The following is a 24,434-nucleotide window of genomic DNA, read 5'->3' as shown; positions in this document are numbered from 1 at the left end:
ACTATTTTTATCCATATATGTGGGCGAAACGTCAGAAGAGAATACTTCTAGAACATGGCCATACAGCCCGGAAAACATACAACAACCCCAACGTCTAAGACTATTTTTATCGTTACTTTCCTTTTTTCATAAAAAGGATTTATTTGACTGCAGCTTGGCTATTTATAGTTTGAGAGTCTGGATCACAACTACTTCAGCTCCAGAAATCTGAATTTATTTATTTCTAGCCCATCAGTGCCCTCTCGTGGGCACTAAGCAAACAGGAAGCAAAGCAAGAACAAAAGCTGGTATACATCCATTCCAAACATTCCCCCTCTTTCTAGCCTTAGTGATATTGCAATGGAGTCGGAGCACTGCATTTTGTCTTTATTTTAATAACAAGAGATGATATAATTTAACATCCCTCTCCATCTCCTCAGAGCTTAGCTGGAATCTTCATCATAAATGAGAGAGAAATAGGCAGTCAGTATCCTTTATTTCGGTGAACAAACCATTGGCTAAAGGAGGGAGAAATAACTTTTCACAGTGATGATAAGCTGTTGCAAATTATTTAAGTGCTGTTTGTGAGTAGCTGGCTCTTGAATGATCACTTCAGATTCACTAGCTTTACAAAATACCTGCGCCTGGTTGAGATTAAAACCCATAGAACTGAGATGGTGATAGGAATCTGCACATATACCTGCAATTTTCAATTTTCTTTGCCTTGTGTGACTATGGGTACCTTCCTCAACATATATCAATGTTGAAGGAGCAATCCTTGGCATAATAGTCCAAGGCTCCTTCAACACAGCTGTATAAAATCCACATTGAACTAGATTATATGGCAGTGTGGACTCAGATAACCCAGTTCAAAGCAGATATTGTGGGTTATCCGTCTTTATATTCTGAGTTATGTGGCTGTGTGGAAGGGCCCCATGTGACAGGGTTTCCCATCATAATGCCAGAGAGATCTGTCACTGCAGATGAAAATCTCAGTATCCAGCAAGTTGCCCTGCTGGCCTCAAAGATAATACAGAATTGCTGTACATGTGATGTTCATATCCATGCATAATCTTTTCAAAAGAGTTTGTTATGGAATGCATTTCTTTCTTCTTTTTTTCTTTTCCACAGCACACTGTCTGCCTTCAGCTATAGACCCCATTCTTCATATCAGCACCTTGAGACCATGTTTGCTTAGTTTAAATTGAATATGTCACATTAAAGCTAGAAATATAAAAATCTAAACACTGGCTTCCCACTACTACATGCTTGGTTTCTTAAATTCTGCAATGAATGTACTTCAAATAAATAAAAATAAATTCTTCTCATTTCAAACAAAGTAGAGTCAAAGAGTATCCTAATATCCAATACAGGATAATATGCCATCCGAACTGGAAAAAAAATAACAAAGTGATCAGCTATATGTACTAGTTGGAACCAATCATGTAGCAATACAGTAGAGTCTCACTTATCCAATACTCACTTATCCAACGTTCTGGATTATCCAACGCATTTTTGTAGTCAATGTTTTCAATGCATTGTGATATTTTGGTGCTAAATTCATAAATACAGTAATTACTACATAGCATTAATGTGTAATGAAGTACTTTTTCTGTAAAATTTGTTGTATAACATGATGTTTTGGTGCTTAATTTGTAAAATCATAACCTATTTTGATGTTTAATAGGCTTTTTCTTAATCTCTCCTTATTATCCAACATATTCGCTTATCCAGCGTTCTGCCGGCCCATTTATGTTGGATATGTGAGACTCTACTGTATATGTATTATGTCTTATGTTCCATGTTGTACAAAACATACACATGTTTGGAAAAGCTTTGCTCAGAACATCATATTTATCTAAAGGAGCCAAAGTACAGAAAGGCAGTATGTTCTTCCACTACTTGACGAAATAAGAAGTATGAAATCTGATGACATTTGAAAGAAGCCTGTTCTATTGTATGATCTTAGACTTAAATATACTTGTTTGCAAATTACAATTAGATATTTGCAAAACCAACATATTAAAAGGATGTACTTTGGCTTTTCGCTTGCATCTTGCTTATCAAATGAGTGTATTTTATTTGAAATAGTTTCTTAACATTAGTATGTTTTCCTTCTGTTAGAAAAGATTCCAGTGCTTCTGCTAAGGGTTTGTCCCTGGCGGTAAGAGTGTGCAGCTAAAGTATGCCGGATGTTTCTGACACATTGTTTTGCTTTTGCCCCTGCCCACAAGTGGAACATGCTCTCTCTCTCTCTCAAAAAAAATCCTCTTTGGAATTGAATTAGATCCTCTTGATTAAAGTGGTTCCCCACCTTTGTTTTAAGAAGTGAGCCAAAAGCTCCCTATGAAGATTTTCACTCTGGAATTTGGGTTTGTTGGAGTGAGAGCACACAAAATAGTAATCCTGCTCATTCCCCACCTATTTCCTGTACCTGGTTCATAGCCTTGTGGAGAGAATATTTTGGGAATTCTGCAAGGTCACTCCACATTATGTCACACTGCTCATCAGCATCACCACCACCACTACCACCACCACCTGAACAAATAGTGCAAAAAATGCAATTAAGCATCATTGCTTCCTTCCACTCAAATAAAAGAAGACAGTTCTTTGCATAAGTGAGATCTAGCGAGGAACAAGGAAAGATCTGGCACTGAGGCAGGACGGCCTCCTTTCCACTCTGTGCCAAGCTACAGAAGCAGCCGTGTATGGCATCCAGGGGCACCGAAGCCATAAACTCATGGGAAATACCAAAGCAGCTGCTAGGAGATCATGCCAAGCATTCAAAGAGTGGCTAAATGATGCCCACAGCTCAGCATCTGGGGCCTGACAGTTCATGTGGGGTTGTTATGTCAGGGATGGATATGTGTGTGTTTGACGCAAAACATTCCTTCCTGACTGTCTTTACTATCTGATTACTTTGGGACCATTCTTTGGATAGCACAACAAATGATTAAAAAAAATCTTTACTATTTTCAAAGAGTTATATTACAGGGAAAAAAATTTGTAAAGGCTGAAATGACAACTTTAAGAAATGTGATTAGATTGATTTTTTAAATTATCTGACGAATGTGTGGTTCCTATTTCCATGCATAAAATTCAGAACTTGGAATGTTACTCCTAAATTAGATGAAGTTAGAGCTCCAAAAACCCACAGTAGTTAGTTACTAATAGTATCACATTTAAAAACATTTTAACTGATATTCAAAAGTAAATAAAAGAGATAATTTTTTAAAAACTGACAATCTACTGCCTTGTAGTATACACAGTAGTGAATTCACACATACTCTAAAATCATTGGCATGTTATCACGTTAATGTAACTTAATTATGTCTTAGTTCCAGAAGGCAACAAAGGCTGGCATTATTGACAAAGTGTCTTGAGTCATCTTAAATACTAGTGTGTTTTTATTTGGCACTGCATCCCCCTTTATCAAAACGAGATGCAATCCATGACAATCTTTGTCAAAAAGCACTTGTTAATCTAAGGTGTCATTTCTCCTATTGTTTGTCTCTATTATTTTTGCTGTCAAAAACTAACACAAGCTACCCACTCATGGTGCCGCTAAGAATACATGCCCTGTCCAAATTCACATACTCTTCACAGTTTGTAATATGTTAGTTCCCAGATTTGGATGGCCTTAAGCATGAGAATATCTTCCTGGTCTTTACCTTCAAGATGCTATGGCTCCACTGGTAAACATTCCAAAGTTTACCAGTAGTAAACATTCCAAAGCAAGAGACAAACCTTTCCAATGCTAATTAAGGGATTAACTGCAACATTCACGCTGACTTCCAACTGACAAAGAACTCTTCTCACACCCTGGACTCTCCACAGATATATATTAACCTTCCTGGCCTAGTTTCTCCATGCCTCACAGCCTCTGAGGATGCCTGCCATAGATGTGGGCGAAACGTCAGGAGAGAATACTTCTAGAACATGGCCATAGAGCCCGGAATACATACAACAACCCCATTCCAAACTTAAGTTATTGGCACTCTGTCCTGTTTACACCAATGGATATATTGCACAATGAAAGGATGCCTCTACCACTCTGAATTTACCGTATATATTCGAGTATAAGCCGACCCGAATATAAGCCGAGGCACCTAAATTTACCACAAAAAGCTGGGATATCTTAATGACACGAGTATAAGCCGAGGGTGGGAAATGCAGCAGCTACTGGTAAATTTGAAAATAAAAATAGATACCTATAAAATTTCATTAATTAAGGCATCAGTAGGTTAAATGTTTTGAATATTTACTGTATTTCTAATTAAAACAATAAACTAGCTCTATAAGTGGAAAAGTAGGGGCAACAAAAACAATATGGTATCAACAATAACCTAATAATAATAATAATAATAATAATAATAATAATAATAATAATAATAATAAAAACTTGATTTGGATCCCACCCTATCTCCCCATGGGGACTCAGGCCAGCTGCCAACATAGTAACAGGCAAATATTCAATGCTTATATAAACAATGCAGAGCTAGATATAGATCTATAATTATAGATACTAATTTCACTTATGCATTTCCCCTGAAATGTTTGCAAATCATCTCTCTCTCTATGTGTGTGTGTGTGTGTGTGTGTGCATTTCCTCTACAATATTTGCAAGCCATATATATTCATATCTATCTAGACATGTCTATATATATATCTATTTGTGTGTTCATTTCCCCCCCTGTAATATTTGCAAGCCCTATATATCGGTAGGTAAGAATATATTCATATTTATCCAGACATCTCTCTTTATATAGATAATTATATCTATATAGGATTTGCAGAGACTTGCAAACATATGAAGGTAAATTCATATATAAAAATAATGTATATGTATGGCTACAGATATACAGGTACATGGATCTATATGTATATAGGATTTGCAAAGACCTGCAAACATATGAGGGGAAAATACATCTATAAAATTAATGTAGATAGATAGATAGATAGACATAAGGATTGCAAAAGCTTGCAAGGGGTTAATGCCTATATATCTGAAGGAGAGTTTAACAAATTTTCAGGGGGAAATGCTTTATATATTCAAGATTAATGAATATATATATTTCTTCTTCCTGACTTGCAAGGGCTTCTTTCCCTTTTCAAAACATTCCCTTGATTAAGGCGGGGGGGGGGGGGGAGCTTTGCAAAAGAAAACTAATAAGGGAAGGTAAGAGAGAAATATATCATATACTGGAAGCAATAGCCTGTAGGCTCCACTGCTGGCCTTGACCTTGACCTCATTATAAGCCGAGGGAGGCTTTTTCAGCTTAAAAAAAGGGCTGAAAAACTCGGCTTATCTTTGAGTATATACAGTAACTGCAACACCAAATTATGAATGCATAGGGGGAAAAGGATGTGCCTAGTAAAAATATATTGTTGAGAATTATCCCTGCTGTAATTCATAGCATTTGGAGGGCTACTTGGTCCTGAATGGACCATCAAGAAATGTGACTGATTTCGTTCAAATTATTCATTAGTTTTATAAAAGATCTACAACTGATGAAGCTGAGATGTTGAATTGATTTGTTGAAATACATCATTTTGGACTCTCCTTGGAGGTATGGATATGGTGGGGACTACGGGCACCTGTCAGTCCTAGTTAGTTAGTGCTTGGAAAAGAGATTGACATACCAGAGGTTATGGGCTTTATTCAGAGGAAGACAATGCCAACATTCCTGTGAGAGAATATTTCCAAAGAAATGCAACAACCAAGTAAACATAAGTCAGAGTCAACCTCAAGACACATTGTAGTTAGAAACATATCATCTCCAGTTTAATTCTGATTTGAGCCACCTGATAAGGAAGAGTAAGCGGGAGGCAAAGGTTTATGTTTATTCCAGCAGAGGGCAACAAAAGCCAATTAAAGCAACATGATGGCAAAGCTGAGAGTCTATATTAACAACAAAGACATCAACTCCTTTCTGGGTTTTGGGTGCCAGCAAGTCATTTTGGACTAATAGGAATCTTGAGACTAATGTGTCGTGACCTTCCTTGGTATAATTTGTTTGCTGCTGCTATGTGACTTGCCCAGAGTCATCCAATGGGTTTCCATACCTGAGGGGGATTGTAAATCCTTGTCCCCAGATTCTTCATCCAGTGTTCAAACAGATGCACAACACTGGCATCTTATCACACATGTTGGATTGTGCTTGTGCTAAATTAACAACTTTCATACTCATTAAAATAAAAATTTTAAAAATGTTTTTTAAAGGTTACAACAAACAGATCCACTTTTACTTGAGCAAAATAATTCAAATAAAAATGGTGATAATTTAGACTAAAGGGAGACCCATTAAATGGAAAGGATTGTGAGGTCTAGGAGTGCCACAGAGTTTGAAAATGTTGAGTTCGGTTTGTACTTCCTTTTGATAAAAGAATATGGAATAATGACAATTTCTTCTTTCTATATTATTTATTGATTCCTAAACTTGTATCTTTCCCCAAGAACTTCAGTGTAGAAGACCAGGACAACAAAGAGATATTTGCTTTTTTAAATATGGCATCAAGTAGCAATTCACTAGTTCAAATAAGTTCATCACATTAAGAAATCATGCTCGCGTTTTCTTTTTCTCTCTCCCTTTTCTCCTCCCCTTTCCTTTTTGTGACATCTCTTTTTGAGATTGCATTTGTAACTTTTTAACTCAATTGTTAGATTAAACACAAGATAAATAAGATATTTACTTGATCAAAATGGTCACTCCAGTATAAAATGCATCTTCTGGAATGGATCTGGATTTTTTTTTTTTTATCATGTGAGAAGCGACTTGAGAACATACTACAAATCGCTTCTGGTGTGAGAGAATTGGCTATCTACAGAGACATTGCCCAGGAGACACCCAGATGTGTTATCATCCTGCTTCTCTCATATTACCACAACATATTGCTGGCAGACGGGAGCTCACCCCATCTCGTGGATTTGAACAAGCAACCTTCAGGTCAGCAACCCAACCTTCAGCCAGCACAAGGGTTTAACCCACTGTGCCACTCTCTGGATCTGGATGAAATTGTTTCAATAGAGATGATACCTATCCACCCTGCAATTTCATACAGATTATGTGACAAAAACTTCAGTAGGCCTGGTATCTGAACCTCCAGTCTTGGAATTTGGTACATCACTACACTAACCTTCAATCACGCAGCGACTCCACTTTCCATTGCATTCCCAGGAAAACATATTGTAAAGTTTTCCCATTTTCTTGGCTTCTTAATCTGAATGGAAATATTTGCAAATATTCAGATTGTGGTGAAACTGAAAGGGCTGCCAAATTTTCTAGATGGGCTAGTGAGAACAAAACCTTGAGAAAGAGAAGTTTGAGAGATCTGGCCTTCAGGAGTTATCAGGGAAAGTTCATTTTAAATGGGCCATAAGAATATTATCATACTGAGCGATTAAATCAGAAGAAGTTTTGAACCCGAGTTATAGAAGAAAAATATATTTAATATAAATACAGAAAAAGAAAGAGCATGATAATGATAAAATACTAATAATACTAACAATACTAATAATACTAATACAGTAATAATAATAATACCAACTTTATTTTTATACCTTGTCTCCGTCTCCCCAAAGGGACTCGGGGTGGCTTACATGGGGCCAAGCTTAGGGGATTCAAATCACTGTAAATAAAACACATCCAAGTAAAAGCAGATCCAAATAAAACATAATAAAATCACATCAAAATAAACATGGATAATTAAAAACATGAGCAAGCTCATAAAAGTGAACTGGGTCAAAGAAAGTGTATAAAGTGAGGAACGTAAACTGGACAAGAAGTAGGTAACCCAAGCCATTATCATTGGTAAGAGGCTTGGGATGAGGTAAACATAGGAGTTATTTCGAGCTAAAGGAGTAGAATAAAGTGCAACAGATATGTTATTGATCACCAGGATGAGCCCTATCATGAGGGCGAGGATCATTCACCAAAGGTCTGTTGGAAAAGCCAAGTTTTTAGGCTCTTCCTAAAAATTAGAAGTGTAGGATCTTGCCTAACCTCCCTGGGGAGTAAGTTCCAGAGCCGGGGGGCCACCACAGAGAAGGCCCCCTCCCTCATCCCCACAAGCTGCGATTGTGACGGTGGTGGAAGCAAGAAGAGGGTCTCCCCCGACGATCGCAGAGGCCATGCAGGTTCATAGGGGGAGATGCGGTCACGAAGGAAGGTGGGTCCCGAACCGTTTAGGGCTTTGTAGGTGATAATCTGCACCTTGAATTTGGCTCGGAAGGTAAACGGCAGCCAGTGGAGCTCCTTAAACAGAGGAGTTGACCGCTCTCTGTAGTTTGCTCCACTTAGTAATCTGGCTGCCAAACGCTGGACCAGTTGTAGTTTCTGGGCCATCTTCAAGGGCAGCCACATGTAGAGATCATTGCAATAATCCAATCCAGAGGTCACCAAGGCATGGACCACCATGGCCAGATCCGACTTCATGAGGTACAGTCGCAGCTAGCACACAAGTTTTAATTGTGCAAAGGCCCTCCCAGCCACCGCCGACACCTGAGCATCAAGTGTAAGCGCTGAGTCCAGGAGGACCCCCAAATTGTGGACCTGCATTTTCAGGGGGAGTGCGACCGCATCGAGCACAGGTTGCCACCTTATACCCTGGTCAGGTGTTAACTGACCTGGAGGACCTCTGTCTTGTTAGGATTAAGCTTCAGCTTGTTTGCCCTCATCCAGGCCAACACAACGGCCAGACACTGGTCCAGTATCTGAGGGGCTTCCTTGGATTTTGGTAGAAAAGAGTAGTAGAGTTGGGTGTCTGCGTAGAGATGGCACCGAACTCCAAAACTCCAGATGACCTTGCCCAGTGGTTTCATGTAGATGCTAAAAAGCATGGGAGACAGAATGGAATCTTGTGGACCAGGGGTTCGAGCAGGTGTCCTCCGGTTTTACCAACTGGGAACGGCCCTCCAGAAAGGACTGGAGCCACAGCAAAGCCGTGCCCCCAAAACCCATTCCAGAAAGCCGTCCCAGAAGGATACCATGATCAATGGTATCAAAAGCCACTGAGATGTCCAAGAGAACTAGCAAGGTCACACTCCCCCTGTCCAGTTCTCTGGAGGTCATCCACCAAGACGACCAAAGCCATCTCAGTGCTGTACCCAGGTCTGAAGCCATACTGCGATTGGTCCAGAAAATCGGTGTCATCCAAGAATCCCTGAAGTTGAGAGGCAACCACCCGCTTCAAAACCTTGCCCAAGAAAGGGACGTGCGAGATTGGTCTGAAGTTACTTAGAACAGCAGAGTCAAGAGAAGGCTTCTTCAGTGTTCACCTCACTATAGCTTGTTTAAGGTACGATGGAAATTTGCTTTGCTCCAATGAGGCATTAATTATCCTCACAAACCAATCTACCAACCCACCTTTGGCAAGTTTTAAGAGTCAAGAAGGGCAAGGATCCAGAGCACAAGTGGTCGCCCTCACCGTTCCAAGGATCTTGTCCACGTTATCGGGTTGCACAAGCTGAAACGAATCCCACAAGATCGAACAGACAGATGCCTTGGTTACTTGCTCTGGTAAAATGATATAAACACTAACCTACTAACAATCTGAATGAAAATTGTAGACCTTTCTTGGTGGATATTAATAATACATACAGTTATTTAAGAAAAGATTGGATGTGAAATAATATGCTATGAAAAATTAAGTTTCATTTCCATTGAAGAAAAATTGGAAAAGAATATATGAAGACCAGAAAACAATGTGAGAAGACATAAGAAGATATAACCAATGGACTTAAAATTAAAATTGTTAGAATCCTCAATATTTTATGAAATGCTTAGTTGTAACAATACTTCAATCACCCTCATCCTCTTTGTTTTTTTCTCATGACATACTAAACATTCATAAAGATGCAATTAACCAATAATTAATTTATTATCCCCATTTTTTCCTTCCTTTGTCCCCCCCCCCCACTTTCCTAGTAAATGTTTAATAAAAATTATTTGAAAAAAAAGGGGGGCTGCCAAATTTTGAACATCTGCAATTTCTACATTGTGACTTTAAGGTTTAAAATAATATTCATACTTATACAAACAAATTAATACCTTGAGCTTACTAGTATCTTTCAATTCTGAATTGTCAGGTATTAAACGTGAAATGTCTAAAATCAAATTGCATTTTTTCTATCCACTAGAGTGAAATATTAATTATTCCTGCATGTCAGTTATGAAATACCAAGACAAAATCGGATGTTAAATACAGCTGTCAGATATTCAATAAGTGTATGATAAGCATTTGGATAATAACTAGAGAAATTTCAACCCGAAAGTTTGTACAAAAAACTCCTACAGAACAATCTCCTACTGACTTAGAAGTAAATCCTTTAGGGTTTAACAGGATTTATTCCCAGAAAAAAATGCACTTGAAAGTGCACTTAAAAATAACTAGCATGATTTATACAATCTAGTAACTTCCCTACCATTTATTGTGTGTGTGGTGCCTCTTCTTCCCAGTCCGCCTTACGTAAGAACCATGCCAGCTTGCAGAGCCTCCTGGGACAAATCCCAAGATACTTTGCATGAGCATTTGCAGATGAGAACTATTAAATTTCAATTAACAGAGCACCACTCCATCTGAAAGTGGGTGGAGTTAAGGTTATCTGAGGGCTAGCCTCTCTTTCAAAACTTGAGAAAGAAGGCAACTTGCACTTGGAGAGGGCACATGGGGATCTGTCTGAGGCTGACAGCAAAACAAAGGCCTACCTTGAATGGAGGCTTTGTGTTGGGCTCGGCAACTCCATTGTCAGATGGTTTCAGCTATCTCAAATCCAAATACAGGCCAAGTTTGTTGTTCTTATGCCTTCGAGTCAAAGCCAACTTTTTTTTGGCAAGACTTATTCATAGCTTTCCTTTGAAAATAGCCTATGGGACCTAAACTGGTGTAGCTATGAGCTCTCATGTTTATTCCTGCATAGAAAGTACCTTAGATTCAGCTTTTCCCATACACAGGTTTACTTGGCTTCTTTTTAATGCTAGAAATCATTTCTTCACATCCGTTCATATATCCTATACTTTGGGTTGCTGTGAGTTTTCTGGGCTGTATGGCCATGTTCCAGAAGCATTCTCTCCCGACGTTTCGTCCACATCTATGGCAGGCATCCTCAGAGGATGTGAGGTCTGTTCAAAATTAGGCAAGTGGGGTTTATATATGTGTCAAAGGTCCAGGGTAGGAGAAAGAACTCTTGTCTATTGGAGGCAAGTGTGAATGATGCAAGTGGCCCTCTTGATTATCATTTAATGGCCTTGCAGCTTCAAAGCCTGGCTGCTTCCTGCTGAGGGGGAATACTTTGTTGGGAGGTGTTAGCTAGTCCTGATTGTTTCTTGTCTGGAATTCCCCTATTTTCTGAGTGTTGCTCTTTTTTACTGCCCTGATTTTAGAGTTATTTAATACTGGTAGCCAGTCTTTGTTCATTTTCATGGTTTCTTTCTTTCTGTTGAAATTGTCCACATGCTTGTGGATTTCAATGGCTTCTCTGTGTAGTCTGACATGGTGGTTGTTAGAGTTAATACTTTTTAAAAAAGAAAAATCTCATTGCGGTTGGCAATATGAAAACAAACACAAACAATTACACTAAGATTAAATCAATAAAATGCAACATACCTAATAAACACAATAATTAATACTATCATATCATCAGTCATTTTAATGGTGGCGCAGTGGATTAAACCCTTGTGCAGGCAGGACTGCTGACTTGAAGGTTGGGTCCTGACTTGAAGGTTGCTAGTTCGAATCCAACCTGGAGAGAGCATGGATGAGCTCCCTCTGTCAGCTCCAGCTTCATGCAGGGACATGAGCGAAGCTTCCCACAAGGATGATTAAAAACAACAAAACATCTGAGTGTCCCCTGGGCAACGTCCTTGCAGACGGCCAATTCTCTCACACTAGAAGCAACTTGCAATTTTTCAAGTCATTCCAGACACGAAAAAAGTCATTTTAATGTTGGGAATTCAGATTTTATGTACTGGGATCTCAATGTTAAGTGTGTGTACATGCACATAAGTATGAGAGTTACTTACACTATGAAATTATGAACCATTTGAAAGAAAAATGTTTAATTTCCTATATCGCACATCATGTTTTGCTTTAAGACTTCAGTGTTCCTAGCATATCAGGTGGCTAACAGTATCCATCTGGGATCCAGAACAAACTTGCTTGAAGTGCAGTTTCATGCTTATAAAATCCCTTAAATGGACACCAACAAACAGACAGAGAACTATACCATACAGAGAAAATGGTGATAGTTTTGCAATAAATCATAAGGGCACCACTCTGAGCTTCTGTCTTCTATTTAATGATGGATGCCGTCTTCTTTTGCAAGGAAAGGAGGAGGGAACCTCTTGTGAGTCGACCCTCTCCAACTCATGGGATTTCCTGCCCGTGAGAGAACATTGTTTGGGCTATTGAAACCCTTAAATCAAATCATGTTAACTTTCTAAAGCTCTTTCAGATGCTAAACAGGCTGTCCGCCAGGCCTGCTGAGCCATCAGAGATTCGCCAAAGGCTGAAGTGTGGCTGGATGCTGGATGGGGACAGCCGCCATTAAAGCCAGGGAAGAGCTTTGGGGCAAGGCTGAGAGTTTCTGTTGGCTTCAGCTGCCAAGTGTTCAGAAGAAAGAGCAAGGGCAGATGGATCGGAAAATGGCACCTGAGAGTTTTCCCCAACAAAATTGTTCAAACTCGTTCTTAAAAACCATTCCATTCCAGAACCTAACCCCAAGACCCGTAGTGCTCATATTTAGAAAAATCTCCATTATATTCACACATGGGCATTTCAGCTAAGAATGTTCATTTCTTTTTGCAATTTAAGCTTATACTTTTACTGAATACTTAGATCATTTTAATTCAGAAACTGGATTATATGGCGATGTAGATGGGGTATGAGTTTACAAGTTAGGTCAGTATTATTACAGTAGAGTCTCACTTATCCAACATAAACGGGCCAGCAGAATGTTGGATAAGCGAATATGTTGGATAATAAGGAGGGATTAAGGAAAAGCCTATTAAACATCAAATTAGGTTATGATTTTACAAATTAAGTACCAAAACATCATGTTATACAACAAATTTGACAGAAAAAGTAGTTCAATACGCAGTAATGCTATGTAGTAATTACTGTATTTACGAATTTAGCATCAAAATATCACGATGTATTGAAAACATTGACTACAAAAATGCGTTGGATAATCCAGAATGTTGGATAAGCGAGTGTTGGATAAGTGAGACTCTACTGTACCTTAAAACTGAGGGTGTCCTGCCAAAAACCATCTGGCTGAGGCAAGACTGAAACCAGGAACCTTTGGATTCAAGCTCAGCCTGCTAGATACCAAGGCCTCATCTACACTGCCATATAATCCAGTTTCTCAATTTGCTTTGATTATTTGCTTTGAACTGGATTATATAACAGTGTAGACTCATATAATCCAGTTCAAAGCAGATAATCTGGATTCAGAAACTGGATTATATGGCAGTGCAAATTCAGCCACAGCTATTTGAGGTGAGAAGGGTTGTAAATAAAAGAGACATGGGGACTTCTTCCATGTGATTCTGCACCTTCAGACTGTTTCTTGATAGTTTTTGCTGAATAATATTTCAGGCCTCCCCCAGATTTCCTTGCCTCTGAATGTAAAGCTTTGATTCAATAGGCTGAATACTGGGTTAAGGCTTTTTTTTTTTTTAATTTGAGGCTTGGACAACATGTTGTTGCATTCCCTATTCACATATATATATATGAGCTTTTAGTTAGGCAGGCCTTTGATTTTTAATTCTAATAGTAGATTGAGAATACAGTGGAATGTGTTGTGTGTTTGTATGAGTGTGTGTGTGTGTGTGTATACATACATACATACACACACACACACACATGTACATATACATATATACATATACACACATACAAACAAAACACATTCCACTGTATGCTCCATCTACTATTAGAATATATATATGTTTTCACCTGTTTCAATTTTGTATTTCTAACATAATTGATTAGTGTGTTGTTGGAGGCTTTTATGGCCAAAATCACTGGGTCGCTGTGGGTTTTCTAGGCTGTATGGCCATGTTCCAGAAGCATTCTCTCCTGACATTTTGCCCACATCTATGGCAGACATCCTCAGAGGTTGTGAGGTCTGTTGAAAACTAGGCAAGTGGTTTTATATATCTGCGGAATGTCCAGGGTGGGAGAAAGAACTCTTATCTGTTGGAAGCAAGTGGCTGCCATTTATTTTCCGAGCCCAATTTAAGGTGCAGGTGCTTACCTACAAAGCCCTGAACGGTTTGGGACCATCCTACCTCCGTGACCGCATCTCCGTCTACGAACCCATGCGTTCACTTCGGTCATCTGGAAAGGCCCTGCTCGTGATCCCGCCTGCGTCGCAAGCGCGGTTGGTGGAGACACGAGACAGGGCCTTCTCCGTGGTGGCCCCCCGACTCTGGAACACCCTCCCCAAGGATCTCAGACAGGCCCCTACATTGGCAGTCTTCAGAACGAACTTGAAGACCTGGCTGTTCCAATGTGCCTTCCCAGATTAATAGGAAATCTCCAATACCAAGTCCCATAAGCACTTTATTAGAATTAAGATCGCATATCGCACTCTGCACTTGCCCTATAAGCCTTATATATCACCTGTCACATCAGCACTTTTAATCTTGTACCCATTACTCTGGCCCGGCCCAGTTCTATTGTGTTTTAGCGTATTGTTATTGCTTGTTGTTTATACTGTTTTAATTGTTTTTAATTTTCTTTTTGTTTTGTATTGTTATATTGTGTGTTGAGGCCTTGGCCTTTGTAAGCCACATCGAGTCCTTCAGGAGATGCTAGCGGGGTACAAATAAAGTTTAATAATAATAATAATAATAATAATAATAATAATAATAATAATAAATGTTGCAATTGGCCAACATGTTTCTGGAACATGGCCATACAGCCCGGAAAACTCACAGCAACCCAGAACTGTTTAGCTTTTTTTTTTTTTACTTTTGTAAGAACACACACATATATACTTTTAAAACTATGTATACTTTGTTTAATTTTTCTAAGTTTCTTTGAGTCCTGTGCTGGAAGACAAAGTGGGTATTGAATGCACTCGAGTTTAATGCTAAGGAGTTGATCAGATTGCTTTCACATTGCCTTGTTTCCTTCTGAAAGAGCTCATTCCCTAGCAGATCCAGTGAGTTGATTGATAAATGTTGCTGTCCTTGCTGCATACAAAATCCTCCACCAACATGGTTGTCATTATAATTATTCCCAATTTAGTCAAATAATTCACATACACACACACACAGCTCTCACCCATCATCACCCCAGAAGGCTCAGTCTCCTTATGGGCCTCTCAAGCCCTGAGGCTATGATGCTAATGAGAGCTGGACATGAAAACATGGAGTGTGCATACCTCCTGTTGGGAACTACATTTAGCTACTCCTCTTTACAATACACACCATAAGTCTTCTCTCTCTGCATGTCAAGCAGCACCTGTGGAAATCTTTTCTTCTAAAGATTCTGGAGCGCTGAGTCCCTTCCCTGTCAGGTCAATCTATATATCAAGTCTGTAGGCCTGGTTTCTTTCATCACAAGACATGTGTAAGGCTCACTGTTTCAATGTTTGGTTACTTTACATCCCACCTGCCTTTCCATTCCCAACTTTCCTCATGTCATTTTAAGAAACTGGCAATTTGTATACATTTTTCTCTAATGCATGCACTTCTTTATGTGATTTTCTTAATAAGTGACATTTCCTCCATTGAACGTAACTTAACATGTGTGTATTTGCTTAACTTTCCAACCATAGACCTCAATATGCATATTGGTGTATAATTTTTCTAGTGGTATGCATTTTAGCAAAGAATGCAGCATCCTATACATAACTGTATCAGACATTTGATGAATAGGAAAGTTTCTCAGGGAAAGCATTTTGTCTTGCATTGAATCTTCAGATGTGTGGAATGAGCAGTTTTGATGAAAATCTCCAACCCTGCTGATTTGAGGTTTCCAAAGTAAAAATTGGGGAGGTGTTTTTGGCCTACAACTCCCAGAAATCCTAACCAGTTTACCAGCTGTTAGGATTTCTGGGAGTTGAAGGCCAAAAGCTTTTGGGGACTCCAGCTTGAGAACCACTGTATAAAGGGGGAGATTTTTTTCGTGTCAGGAGCAACCGGAGTTGCTTCTGGAGTGAGAGAATTGGACATCTGCAAGGACGTTGCCCAGGGGACGCCTGGATGTTTTGATGTTTTACCATCCTTGTGGGAGGCTTCTCTCATGTCCCCGCATGGAGCTGGAGCTGATAGAGGGAGCTCATCTGCACTCTCCCCAGGTGGGATTCGAACCTGGCAACCTTCAGGTCAGCAACCCAACCTTCAAGTCACAAGGCTTTTATCCCCTAGGCCATCAGAGGCTCCTAAGGGGGAGATGATGGTTTGTGGTTGGTTATCTTGTTGCCTAACAAGCAACAGCGTCTGAAATCCTCTTTTCTAAGCAACCATGAAGCACAAAAGCTCATCTCCAGTTTTCCCTTTGGCAACTCTCTACTGATCACTGAATTCTTTTGTGTGCTGGTTGGTTTCTGTGCTCATCAACTACGTCTCTCCTGTGATGGCTAATCCAATTTTCTTCCAAATCTCCAAATGGAACCAAATTACACAAGCAAATATTGGGCATAAGAAAATTTCCACCTCAGGCTTGGCTTTCCCCCATTTATAAAGCAGCCCCTGTGCCCTGCACAGGAGAGGGCCTGAGATTCTGTGTGGAAAATAGAATTACACAGTATTATGTGACAGTTCTAATTGAATCCAGGCAGCTGCAGCAAATGGGCTCCGATTAGCATGACACTGTATGGGGAGGTGGGGAAAATACAATTAAAGGGGGAAGGAATCAGGTGTAAGCCCATCCAGCCCTGTATCATCCTGTGGGACTGCCCTTGGCCAGTGCGGGTTGCTGGCTTGCTCACCCTTGGCTTGTCAAGTTGAGTGATTGTAACCCTGCATGGAATGGTATATGTGTGTGTATAGGACACAGGGGTATTTGCGGCCTCTTCTGCATGACAAAAAGGGATGTCCGGAGGGGTCCCCCCTGATAGATAGAGGTGCCAGAGAGCTCACAGCTGCATCTCATGTGGCAAAAGGCAACGGACAATCCAATCCTGCAAGGGTGGATATATCGTGAGAGCAATGACAAAGCAGGGAGGGGGGAATCTCAAGCCACCATGAAAAGAGGAAAGGAAGAGGTTAACAAAGGCCACAGAGGTGGGAACTAATGGGTACAAATGAGACAGTAACAAATGCAGAGTACAAATATTTCTTTCAGTGGCGTAAGGTCTTAGTATCTCTGACACAGCCTCCCAAGAACAACGAGAGAAAGATGACCATTCAACAGGGCTCAAGAGAAATAGGATATATTTTTGCTGAAGATCTTTCATATGGTGCAATGCTCATTTGTGCAGAATGCTCTCATGTTTCAGTTGTTGGATCTTAAGAGCAATTCACTTGAATACGAGACCCGCCAATGCTGTCGACTATATTTCAAAGGAAGGAACTTGCAAACATGCCTTTGAATATGCCTTGCCTAAATTATGCAGTCACCATAGATCAGCAGGAGTCCTGAAGGCACACACATAATTAGGGGAGTTTCCATCAATTTACTAGCCTTTGCTCCTGCATTTAAGCCCAGTTTGATCTGTGGACAATAGACAATGATAAATTCCAATCTTCAACTCCAGTGACAAGTTTCACCTGTTAACTCCTGCAGATCACACTGCTGTTGAAAGAATAGAAGCAGCTCAAGCCGTTTTCTCAGAGTCAGCTGGTTATCCCAGCTATGGAATGCTGTTTTCAAGATGTACTCTTCGGACTTATTTTGAATGCACAGCTGTCCTGAAAATGCACATACATCAGGGAGCTTTTGACCTTGGCAACAGAGCATCCAAGTCTGGGACACACAATTTGATGAGGCCAGGAGCCGGTGTTCTGCCTCTAGGAGTCCCAGATAGCTCCGCAAAGGCTCATTTCCATTGTAGAATATGCACAATTTGATGCCACTTTAACTGCCATGGCTCAATGCTATAGAATCCTGAAAGTTGTAGGATTGAGCCATGGCAGTTAATGTGGGGTCAAACTGCATTAATGCTAATGTATAGATGCTTTAGGATTGAGGCTACAGACTGCACTGGAGAAAAGGTGTTACAAGTATCCAAAGCCTCTCTGGCCCAACACAATTATATCCATTTGATAGCACTTAGAATGCCATGCTTACATTCTATGGAATCCTGAGATTTGTAGTTTGTCAGGGGCACTGGAGCATTCCAGCTAAGAATTCTAAATAACTAACACAATTACATAACACATATACCACATTTGTATACTCGTGTATAAGCCGATCCAAATATAAGCTGAGGCACCTAATTTTACCACAAAAAAACTGACTAACCTTACTGACTCGAGTATAAGATGAGGGTGGGAAATGCAGCAGCTACTGGTACATTTTGAAAATAAAAATAGATACCAATAAAATTACATTAATTGAGGCATCGGTAGTTTAAATGTTGTTGAATATTTATTCCTCCTCCTCCTCCTCCTCCTCCTCCGCTGCCGCCTCCTCCTCCCCCTCCTCCTCCTTTTTCTTCTTCTTCTTGTTCTTCTTCTTCTTCTTCACTCATTTCTATCCTGCTTTTCTCCCGTTGGTGGGACTCAAAGCTGTGTACAACATATAAAATTCATACAAATACATCAGACAGCAACTCATGATCAATTAAAACATCATATCCCGATAAAACTCCCATAAAACCCGATATAAAAACCCAATATAAAAACGCATAAAAATTACATAAAACTGTAATTTAAGAAAATAATAAAACTTCAATAAGATAAGACTGTCCAACTCTGATTACCTATATACTTGAGTATAAGCTGACCTGAATATAAGCCAGCCAGGACCCTCACTCATGTATAAACTGCGGGGGGCTTTTTCAGCCCTTAAAAAGGGTTGAAAATTCAGCTTATACTTGAGTATATATGGTACTTATATATAAAACTCAACAGCAACCTGTGGATAAGCTGAGGATCATTCTGGCTCGTAGTGACAGCCATTCCTGGCTACTGCCAATATTTTCTTACCCAGGCATTCAAAAAGTTCAAAGTTAGCTTCAACTGTGGCAAGTAAACAACAACGAAATAACGAACTCTCACAAAATCAAGCAAAAGAAAACTCTTAATGTACATTAGACTCTACTGTATCTATATAAACATACATATACAAGTACAGTAGAGTTCCAGTTATCCGAGATAAAGGGGCGGGCCCAATCTCGGATAACCGAACTGCTCGGATAATAGGGAGGCCCTATTATCCCTCCCAGCAATCTGGTTTAGGGAAGTGCCCCATGATCACTGCTGCCTAGCAATGCTCGTGGGGTGCTTCTCAAGGGGTGAGGGCTCGCCGAGGAACTCGAGAGAAGGGGAGGGAGAGGGAGAGGGAGAGGGAGGGGCGTCCCCGGCGGCACCTCGAATAATACGGAGTCTCGGTTAACCAGAACTCGGTTAAACAGAACTCTACTGTATATGCATGCGCACACAAGAAGGAGAGTGAGTGAGCAAGCATGGATGTTGTCAGTTAACAGAGTAAACTCACAGAATTAATTATTGGCTGGGAAATAAATAAGTAAATCTGATTGATTTAGTAGATCTACTCTAGTTGAGGTTAACAATAGGCTTTAGGCCACTGTATATGTTAATCAAACACAATTAATTATATTGAAAAGCTGAATTAAAATGAAATGTAAAACAATTTCAGACTGCATCAAGGTGAAAACAAATATTGGCACTATTAAAAGCAAATCTCATTGCATTTGGCAGAATTAAAATGAGTTTATACATTATGATGATGGTCAATTCCACAAACAAGGCTACTTTAGACTATCGCCATTGTGCACACCACAAATCCCAGTTAAAATAGCCCAGGGTGTGTGAGAGACTGTTAAACCTTGTTTTTGACTTAGAACTGTCTAAAATTCCTTTAAGTTTGTTTTAACTGGAAGTTGTGGTCTATAAACAGAATTGATCCAAAGCAAAGTGGGCCTAGAATTGTTGAAAAGGGAACATAGAGCCACGAAGAGAGCTGGGCAGCCAAAAAGGAACATCTTGACTGAAAATTCCCTGGAGGGAGAAAGAAATTGGGGGAGGGAAGGAGTCCCCCTTAACACTGACAGATGTGAGGCCTCATGACAATAGGATTAGTTTGTGGCACGTGGAGTCACCCCACTCGGCTTGAGACGGAAGACAATAGGCCGTCATCCATAGGATGGGTGAGGGGCTGGGGAGGGTGGGTCACGCAGTCCTGTAGAGCGGGCTGGTAGAGTGGGGTCAATGTCCAAAGCTGATGCTCCTTCTGCCACTTCTGACTCTCTTGCAGTATGAGGGAGCGTGTGTGTTTGCCCCCCGCCCCAGCCATGAAAGAAGTCATTCAAGCCGACACCGTAGTGAGGAGTGTTTGTATTCATGCACCCGGCCAGTTCTGTCCCCCACAACATACTTTCCAACGGTCAGCGTCATCCCATTGGATGATGCTAGCCTTGCCTTTGTGTTTCCCCCTTCATACTAGTGTGTGTATAGGGGGGGGGGCACTCTACTCTCTCTCATTTTCTGAACCTGTTGGGACCATCTGCCGGGGAGCAGGCCAGCGAGTGCCGCAACAGGCAGATTGAGGAGGGGCACACAATCTGTTCCCTGACTCCCTCCTCCTCCTTCTCAGCCCCCTCTCCTCCGCCATCCAACTCTGCAGACAGGACATAAGACCCTGTGCCTTGCCTAATGAATTAATTAGTATGGCTGGTAATCCGGGGCGAGGCTGATGAGTGACTTGTGGCAGGCTTGGTGTTGGCATGTGGTGCTGGGGATGGGGTAGGGGAGAAGCAAAGGGAGTTCTTTTCAAGAGTCCCCAACCAATAATTACGCACAGCAGGGGAGGTGGGTGGCTCAGGCCGCAGTGACTAATGTGTGTGTGTCAAGCTTATCGACTTCGGTGTCTCCATGATTTTCATAGGGGTTTCTTAAGCAAGGAATACTCAGAGCTGGTTTTGTCAATCTTGCCTCTGAAATATAACTCTCCCATCCATGATTCTGGTTAGCTTTCAAGATCAGACAGGATCTGGTGCTCTTAGGGTATTTAGCTTGGAGTGACTAAAAAAAAAAATCAGGGCAGGGATGTGTGTGAGGCTAGTGACAATTGTTACAGCCCTTTTCACCCTTGTTGTTGTCAGCCCTGCAAGTCACCCAGTCATGTCAAAATGGGCAAATTCTCTGAGTATTTCATTGCCTATTTCCCTTTTGCAAAGGTATAACAACCGTGTTTCCCCGAAAATAAGACACTGTCTTATATTAATTTTTGCTCCCAAAGATGCGCTAGGTCTTATTTTCAGGGGATGTCTTATTTTTCCATGAAGAAGAATTCACATTTATTGTTGAACAAAAAAATGAACATTTATTATATACTGTACAGTAGTTGTCATCACAAACAAGCATAACCAGACAAACTGTGAATCCTATCAAAATTTTCTTGTTACTACCAATATTTCCATGTACAACACTCTATGGTACATACATTTACCGATCCTGCATGCTCTGGTGTTCTGTTCGATAGGCATGCTTTCAAACAAAAGCTTTGCTAGGTCTTACTTGTAGGGGACGCCTTATATTTAGCAATTCAGCAAAACCTCTACTAGGTCTTATTTTTCGGGAATGTCTTATTTTAGGGGAAACAGGGAAGATCCTATTATGGATTCCTAAGGAAAGCCTGTTGAGCTCCAGGCAGCATCTTGCCTTTCTGTTATGTCTTCATTACTTCCACTTACAAAATCCTACTGTCCCCCAAAATGAACTGAAGGAGGCATACTCAGGAGCCATCTTCTCATTTTATCCTCATAGCAACCATTGACAGCTGAGAGAATGAAGTTAGAATAATAGAATCATAGAATAGTAGAGTTGGAAGAGACCTCCTGGGCCATCCAGTCCAACCCCCTGCCAAGAAGCAGGAAATTGCATTCAAAGCACCCCCGACAGATGGCCATCCAGCCTCTGCTTAAAAGCCTCCAAAGAAGGAGCCTCTACCACAGTTCGGGGCAGAGAGTTTCACTGCTGAACAGCTCTCACAGTGAGGAAGTTCTTTCTAAAGTTTAGGTGGAATCTCCTTTCCTGTAGTTTGAAACCATTGTTCCGTGTCCTAGTCTCCAGGGCAGCAGAAAACAAGCTTGCTCCATCCTCCCTATGACTTCCCCTCACATATTTATAATGGTCTTCATCATGTCTCCTCTCAGTCTTCTCTTCTGCAGGCTAAACATGCCCAGCTCTTTAAGCCACTCCTCATGGGGAGTGTCACCCAGTAAGTTTTATAGATCAACAAACAAGGGGGTGGGATTTATCCCAAAGAGCTCAGTAGCTGGTCTTCAGCTCCTGAAGAATATCATTGAAATATCTATGTATGCTGGAAGGTGTTTGATGTTTTCTAAAATAAAAACAATACATACAGAAATAGTATGGTGTAGCAGTCTGGGTGTAGGACTAGGACACTGTAGATCTGGGTTCATATGTACACTTAGTTGTGGAAATTGACTGGGTGACCTTGAGAAAATCACATTCTCTCAGCCTCAGAGGATGATAGAGGAAAACATTCTATGAATAAATCTTGCCAATATAAGCCAGTGATCAATTTGCTGTAGGGTCACCATAAGACAAACAGTAAACTAACATTTGGAGATTGATCTCCCATTTTACCTGTGGATTCTGTTGGGTGCTCCTTGCCTCTTCAAGAGAGGTAGATGTTGATTTCTAAAGTCCCATCCCAACAATAACCAATAGGCCACACTTGCTTTATCCGGACTACATTTGTAGTTAGATCATTTCAGGATGTGTTCTCTGTTCAACCACATGAAGTAGAGTGTTGTGCTGTGTGCTCTTCTCACTGTTTCTGTGCTCACTGAAGTTGGCCCTAGAATATATTTTACAGCTCCACCCATTCATAGCAACAGCACAGAATTTCTTGCTGGTTACTAGAAAATCCAGCATCATAAAATCTCAGGCTAGTCCCAGACACACCATGCATAACTCCCATATCAGTGGGGCTGTAAATTCACAGTGGAGTTATCAATTCTGGGTTTTAGTTTCAATTTTAAAGGAACTATTCAAAATACTGAACCTAGTTTTGGAACTGGGTTTAACATGTGAGACAGCAAAAGAGCCAGCAAGATATTATTATTATTATTATTATTATTATTATTATTATTATTATTATTTATACCCAAGCAGGTTTATACAAAGGGATGCAGTCAGCCAAATAGCCTGGACCTGAGCCATCTAGGGTTTGAGCATTGAACTAGGATTTTGTTTGGACAGGTTTTCCCTGTCTGTCCCACTGCATTGTTTTCAGCAGTTAGGTTTTCTCTCTTTTAGCTCAGTGGTTCCCAACCTTTCGTCCCACAATTCCTAAAAGCTGGTAAGTTTGCTGGGATTTTGGGAGTTGAAGTACAAAATACCTGGAGGATCAAAGGTTGGAAACCACTGCTCTAGATGAAATCAGGACAAAATTGGCAAGTGGGAACCTAGACAACGTTAGCTTCCTGAATCCCAATAACCACAATGAAATCACTCACACCGTTGCCACCTCCACACAACCCAGTGAGAGGCCATACCTATCGTGGCAGTTCAGGTGATGGGAGGAGCCCCCAGTGGTGCAATGGGTTAAACCATTGTACCAGCAGGACTGCTAACCCGAAGGTTGGGTTGCTGAACTGAAGGTTGCAGGTTCAAATCTGGGAAGAGCACAGATGAGCTCCCTCTGTCGGCTCCAGCTCTCCATGCAGGGACATGAAAGAGGCCTCCCACAAGGATGGTAAAACATCCAGTTATCCCTTAGGCAACGTCCTTGCAAGTAGACAATGCTATCACACCAGAAGCCACTTGCAGTTTCTTAAGTCGCTTCTGACACAAAAAAAGGTGATGGGAAATAATGTTGCAGTTAGTTACAGTAGGCAGCAGTGGCCATTTCAAGTTGAATGTATTTAACTTTATGATTTGGGGGGGGGGGGGAGTCTTTGGACTAAATTTCCCAAAATGCCTGCGGGTGCGGTTCTGGAAGCTGAAGTCAAAAGGGGTAACAATTTGTTCATATGCCAAAGACTCTGCAGAGGCCGAGGGACCATAAAAGACTAAGTGATATTTATAAAAGTTTGAAAGTTTAGGTTCTGATCGTGTTTTTCATCCATTACAGTCTGTTATCACCAAGCCCTTTCTCTCCAGCTGCCAGAACCTATTTTCAAGGCTTGATCAGAGCCAGGGCTGAATAAGATTTATTCTGCAACAAGACAAATGTCTAAAATGTGTGCACCTCTGTGCAGATGTTTTCCCAGCCTCCTTTTCTCCATCCTTTCCCTCCCATCCCTCCCTCTTTTTATCAATCTCTCTCCATCTGCTGTACCTAAA

The 24,434-nt window shown here is 40.6% G+C and overlaps 1 long non-coding RNA gene across 4 annotated transcripts in view; it reads right to left on the bottom strand.

Moving 5' to 3' along the window:
* The window catches only part of LOC103279764 (brain acid soluble protein 1), a 37,538-nt gene extending 27,034 nt beyond the window's left edge, over window positions 1–10,504 (bottom strand). For all 4 annotated transcript variants that reach the window (XR_010003072.1, XR_010003070.1, XR_010003069.1 and 1 more), the window contains exons 1-2: window positions 10,403–10,504; window positions 7,541–7,608 (exon numbers count right to left, since the gene is read on the bottom strand). This is a non-coding gene — a long non-coding RNA (brain acid soluble protein 1). The remainder of the gene's footprint in view (window positions 1–7,540; window positions 7,609–10,402) is intronic.
* Window positions 10,505–24,434: the final 13,930 nt, after the last annotated feature.

The sequence above is a fragment of the Anolis carolinensis genome, chromosome 2 (genome assembly GCF_035594765.1).
Source record: "Anolis carolinensis isolate JA03-04 chromosome 2, rAnoCar3.1.pri, whole genome shotgun sequence".
In the NCBI taxonomy this organism is placed as follows: Eukaryota; Metazoa; Chordata; class Lepidosauria; order Squamata; family Dactyloidae; genus Anolis; species Anolis carolinensis.
This window is presented reverse-complemented; position numbering and strand designations above follow the sequence as displayed.